This window comes from Sinocyclocheilus anshuiensis, unplaced genomic scaffold, assembly GCF_001515605.1.
Source record: "Sinocyclocheilus anshuiensis isolate Anshui unplaced genomic scaffold, SAMN03320099.WGS_v1.1 scaffold9, whole genome shotgun sequence".
Lineage (NCBI taxonomy): Eukaryota > Metazoa > Chordata > Actinopteri > Cypriniformes > Cyprinidae > Sinocyclocheilus > Sinocyclocheilus anshuiensis.
The window spans coordinates 2767973-2774470 of NW_015540887.1; the positions used below are offsets into that span (position 1 = coordinate 2767973).

A 6498-nucleotide genomic window follows, 5' to 3' on the forward strand; every position below is an offset into this window, starting at 1 on the left:
AGGCAAAAATCGACCCATGTTTTTACAATGCAAACACGCAGAGCTTTAAATATGAACTGGTGGCTCGATAAGAAGACAATGCATTATAAAAATCTAAACTGTATAGGGGTGTGCGATATGTATGGTCTGCGATAATATCGTAATTGTTGTTTTAAGGATGTGCGATTTGATATTATCGAGTATATCGCGAAAAGCAAACAAAACGCCTACAGTATGCGCGCATACATTACGTGATGAAGTCTAGCAGGTTAGACTAGTGAGTGCGCGTGCGCAATTCTAGTGCATTCTTTCACTAATCAGTCTATTAATGCATTTAGAATTATCACATAATTCAAGATATGTGGCAGAAAATGTATATATTTATATCATTTCATATAGTTAATATCACATGAAGAGTGCCGTTTTTTCTCCAAAAGTCAGCATGATTACAGATGTGATATTGATTTTATACAACAGTTCAATGAGAACGTGATATCTCTAATCATATGACCTTGCATAGTTGATAGGTCAAGAGTAAAGTCACTTACCCACTTTAAAATTAAGGAGAAAACCTTTAAATATATGCCTGTTCTATATCAGCTATATTTCATAGATTTCCTGTAACTTTAGCAGTAGTTGTCATCATGACCAAGCAGTTGTGCAACAAATCTTGTAATATTCCAGAGATCAGTCGCAGGATATAGATAGCGAGAAACATCTGTTTGTCATTCTTCATGCTCATTTTCTTAGGTAAGAGCTTTGGCAGAAATAATAGATCAAAATATGAATCCCATGGCCTTTGAATGCGTTTTCATTCTGGTGTTGGTCACTGATTCCCCATTCTCCATGCTGCATTTGATGCTCTCGTGGTGTGAGAGCTGCACGTGAGACGGGAATCCATCCTGTCAGACGGCGAGGGGAAAGTGTGACTCAGAAATATCAGAACTATTTCTCATCGACTTCACAGCCTGAATGAGTGTTGCTTTATGAATGCTGTCACTGAAATAAACGCACAAGCGCATTCCGTCTCCCTGAGTTTCCTGACTCGTAAAACAAACAAACGGTTCAAACGCAAACAAGATGGAGAGAACAAATAACGTGGTCGGGTGCAGGCCAGGGAGGACGGAAAAGATTGTAGTATGCTAATAATGACTAACATGAAAGCTTTGTTAAAAAACGTTTTTGAGGATCGTAAATGTTTCTTTTCAAAGTGGCGTTTGATGGTGGAAAATTAAAGTTGTTTGCCAGCGTGTTTTAGGAAGGGGTGGAGTGATGTGCCCGCTGGGGCTCATTGATCTTGTAAGCGATGGGAGCAGAGCAACACAGACACCATACTGACAGCTGACGGGCCATATGTTCTGGTGCGCTCGCACACGCACACAAGTGCGTCATTCATCTTGATAGACGGCGCTGCTCACGATTAAAAGCTGTTTCTGTCATTCCAGCAATGTGCTTGAAGAGGAAGGTTCATTTCCGTTTATAAATGGATAGTTCCGGTCCTTGATTCTGATTGGCTGAGCCACATTCGAAGCTGTTGTAAATTACTCTACAAATATACACCTTTGTTTTCATGTTTGTCTGTTTCTCCAACAAAAATCATCCCAAACACAGCCACAGCGCTGTTTTGCGTCTCTGAGCAACACGACAGTGTTTCTTTCGTTCCTGAATGACTCAACCGTTTAAATGATTTGGTTCAGTCGCAATGACTTGCTTAACAGTGACTTGCTGCCACCTAATTAAAAAAAATAATTAGCCCATAAATTAGCCCATAAATTACTCACCCTCAAGTCATCCTAGGTGTATATGACTTTCTTCTTTCAGACGAATCCAGGAGCCACATTCGAAGCTGTTGTAAATTACTCTACAAATATACACCTTTGTTTTCATGTTTGTCTGTTGCTTGGCAACCACTTTGTTGCAACAACAACTGATTCTGAGGAACTACATTGTTTGGTGGAAGAATACTGTTTTTATTAATATCATTACACTTTATTTGTTCTGTTTTATTTTGTGAAACCCTACTACGTATATGGAATAACCGTTTTATAAAAGCATTAAGCCCCATGAAGCCGTTATAAATTCACTGTAAACCACGGCTTCACTGGGCTTATTGCTTTTAATGTTAAGTTCAAGCATGTCTGTGTTCATGAGAACACCAAAGCGCAGATGTCCTTGAGTTTTTTAGATTTTAACCTGTTGCATGGTTTGCATTGGTTATGAGATTTATGCTGTTCAAACGTTTGAGGTCAGTAAGCTTTTTTTTATTAAAGAAATTAACAGTTTTATATACAGCACGTGCATTAAATGAAAAGTGACAGTGAAGACTTTTATAACGTTACAAAATATTTCTAATGCTGTTCCTGTGGACTTTCGATTCATCAAAGAAAAATTTCAGTTTCCATAAAAATATCAAGCATCACAACTGTTTTCAACATTTTTAAGAAATGTTTCTCAAGCAGCAAGTCAGCATTTTAGAATTATTTCTGAAGGATCATGTAGGCCTAACTGAAGTATTGGCTGCTAGACCAATAGCTTTACCATGACACTAATTTTATTTTAAAATGTATTAAAATGGAAACTGTTCTTTTAAAGGGGTCATATGATGCTTTTTTAAAGATCATTATTTGGTGTATTTGGTGTAACAGAATATGTTGACATGCTTTAATGTTCAAAAAACACATTATTTTTCAAATACTGTACATTATTGTAGGTCCTCTATGCCCCGCCTCTCTCAAACACGTCGTTTTCTACAAAGTCCCTCCTTCCGACAAGTGCAGTCTGCTCTGATTGGCCAACTGACCCAGTGCATTGTGATTGGCCGAACACCGCAAGCACTCGTCGGAAATGTAATGCCCCTTACCATAATCGCGAGCTTCATCTTTTAAAATAAATGTAAAGACAGAGCCCGAAAGGGGAACAGAGTCGCGTGACAGACACAGTGATGAAGCTGGTATGTGTTTTGTGATGTGACCCTCTCTCGCTCTCTCTCTCTCTTGCTCTCTCGCTCTCGCTCTCTCTCTCTTTCTCTCACTCTCTTTCGCTCTCTCTCGCGCTCTCTCTCGCTCTCACTCTCGCTCTCACTCTCTCTCTCTCTCTCTCTCTCTCCTCTTTGGTTTTGAGACTTTAGTCTTTGCAACTTCAGGGATCTTATCTATTCACGATTCTAGCTTGTAACACTCCATAGAGAAAGGAAAACTTGAAATCGCATCATATGACCCCTTTAAATTGTGAAAATATTCCACAATATTTCATTTTTACTGTATTTTTGGTTAAATAAATGCAGCCTTGTTGGTCATAAGAGGTGTCTTCTACAAATATATAAAAAAAAACATCTTGCTGACTCCAGACTTTTGAATAGTACTAGGTTCAGAACTGCTCACTAGCGATAACCATTCTAAACAAAGATTTCTGTGGATTTTGATTTAAGAGGACAACAAAAGAATACATTTTCAGCAAATTTTCATTTTTCATTTTTTTAACTGTTTACTAACAGCATGGGAGCTGCGGGTCCTTGTGGTTTGTATTATCGCTTCTGTAGGTTTACAGTTTGTAAGGCACCTACAGCAATAATTTAAAGCAGTTTATAAAGTGTATATATTTTTGTTATTATTAGTAGTGTTCGTAAGTTTCGATTGGATAGCACAGCTGGTCATGTGATTTCAATACGGCGGCTCCCATGTGGCGGTGACCCGCTCCATGTAGAATTAAACTTATTTTAGGCCGCCTAAATATCTGAAGTCTTCATCTCATATGAGTGTACATCATTTTAAACATATTTCTCAATAGTACTGTTCATGCCTTTTAAATTTTAATTAGCAAAAACAACCTTTAAAATATGTTTAACTACTCGCTTCACAAATCTGCTTGTTTTAGAGTACTAAAATCCAGCCTTATTGATAGTAACATTTAATCTATTTTTACTGTTGGAGTTGATCACTCTTCCTGCTGGGATCCAGCAGTGCTTCTGTCATGCTCCACTATATGGAACACTTCATAAAAGGAGGTTATTGATTCAGTTGCGGTTGATTACAGAAGGCAAGTGGTCGCCAGAGACATTGCCCGGTTTCAGGAGTCACTCTCTTTTGATCCATTTTTCTGACTGTTGCATTGTCTTCTCTTTATGTAACATAATAACATGCAAATGTAGGAAGAAACAGAAGATGGAAACAAAGGATGAAAATACATGTAAATGTAGGAAGAAACAGAAGATGGAATCAAAGAATGGAAAAGAGACCAAAAGGGAATGACCCCTTGCCCCCGCTGAACCTTTCTGTTTCTAAGGCACTGTACTTCATTGATGTTACGTCTGACTTAGTGGAGTGCCGAGGAGAAGAGACTGAGGTCTATAACAATCCTGTGAAGTGTTAAACAGAGCAGCATGTGGAGGTTCGTGTAAACAAGATGTTTTGCGTACATTTGGTCCAGGTTAGACGCACATGAGTAGTTCCCTCCCAGCCTTTCTTGTGCCTTTCAAGTAAACGGTTGCAGCCCTGATTTGTGCGCACATCTGGTCGGATATGCGGAACAATACTTGTGCCTGCTTCTCGCCAAGTGGATTCAATTTTAGCGTGTTTTATGTTTTGCATATCACAGTTTTGCTTGTGTTTTTCTCATTTTCGAACATCTGATATGGCCTGTTTTCCCCGTCTGAGGGTCTAGACGTGTTGTGCCTTGTGCACATGTGACAGTGCTCAGGTAGTTTGTGACCAATTGATGTAGTGTCACAAACAAGTACAGAAAAGTCATAAAATTGTACTAGATAAATTGTTTCTAGCGACATTGAGTGTTTATTAAATAGCTGAACTCTATTATATAAATGACCAATTCATGGCCCTCTTTAATAACTGTGTTTGACATGCACATTAGTCATTTGAATATATCCTATCACCACATGAAATGAGTGAACGGTAATGTGCACCTTATTTTTCTTATTTTGAGCAACTTGAATAAAAGACAACACCTAAACAAATGTGCCATTTAAAAATTGGTACAATTTAGTGTCTCCTTGCCGTTTTAAGGTTTTGCATGACTACTCATTTCTACTAGTCGACAAATGCAAATATTTATTTTATGTGAATGAAGCGAGATGAGTTGTGTATCACCCCTGATGCTGCTTGTTTTGTAATAAATGGTGTGTAAGTAACCAGTTTACTCAAAGAACAATAGCTATAAAGTAGGGCTGCACAATTAATCGAATTTCTAATCGCGATTACAATTATGGATGCCACAATTACGTAATCGTTCAAAGCGGCAATTAATCGTTCAAAGTCCACTTATGTTATTCTGCACGCTTAAGATGTTTTTTTCTTTCTACATGCTATCTTAAGGTTTTTTCCATTGTTTTAGTTTTAGTATAACATTATAATACCATTCATACACAATCCGATGTATATTTGACATTTGAGGCGTAATACTATAGAAAAGCACTAAAGGTTTTTCAGTTAGTGTTTTCAGCTTGTTTATTTTCATATAAAAATACGGCATGCAGTTGCATCAATCAATGGTATAAACATCATTCAATGTAAATTGTGATAATCGTAATTAATAATCGCAATTACAATTTCAAGGGAAAAATCGACAATTATGATTTTTTATAATTGTCATAATCGTGCAGCCCTACTGTAAAGATCACTATAACACCTATATTAGTGTCTACACCAACGCACAATAACATTTTGTATATGCTTGCTGTGGTGGTATTCTGTAATGAGGAGGCAAAGTATGCAAGGGTTTTTTTTTTATCAAATGTAAATCTAAATTCATGTCCTAGTCACATTTTCTTGGTTAAATAAACATTACTTACACTATCAGAAAAATAAATATATATACAGTCGTGGTCAGAATTATTGGCACCCTTGGTAAATATGATCAAAGAAGGCTGTGAAAATAAATCTGCATTGTTAATCATTTTGATCTTTTATTAAAAAAATTCACATAAATCTAACCTTTCATTGGAGAATAAGAATTTAAAATGGGGGGAAATATCATTATGACATAAATGTTTTTCTCAATTACACTTTGGACACAATTATTGGTACCCCTAGAAATTCTTATGAGTAAAATGTCTGTGAAGTATATTCCCATTCATATTTACAATTTTGAGCATACCAGGGTGATTATGAACATGAAATTATCCAGCCATGGCTTCCTGTTTCACAGAAATATAAATAGGAGGGAAAACAAAGGCCAATCTATATCGTCCTAATGCACGGTGAGGAGGAGAGTTTGCGTGGCTACAGACTCTCCAAGACCACAGCTGGAGAATTGCAGAAAATAGAAAATAGAGTCTCAGGGTCAGAAAACCTTAAAAAAAAAATCAAACAGCACCTACACCAAATGTTGTTTGTTGTTTTTTCAAGAAAAAAAAAAAAAAAATCAAGAAAAGAAAATGCTCTCATCCAAAAACAATCCCTAGCATATTCTGTTGTCAGACACAACTGGAACTTCAAATGGGACTGGCTTCTATGGTCAGATGTAACTAAAAAATTTGCTTTTTAGCAACAAACACTCAAGATGGGT

General features: G+C 37.0%; 1 protein-coding gene across 2 annotated transcripts in view; it reads left to right on the forward strand.

Moving 5' to 3' along the window:
- Positions 1-6498, forward strand: part of abcb6b (ATP binding cassette subfamily B member 6 (LAN blood group) b) — a 56262-nt gene that overhangs the window by 21467 nt on the left and 28297 nt on the right. The window lies entirely within an intron of this gene.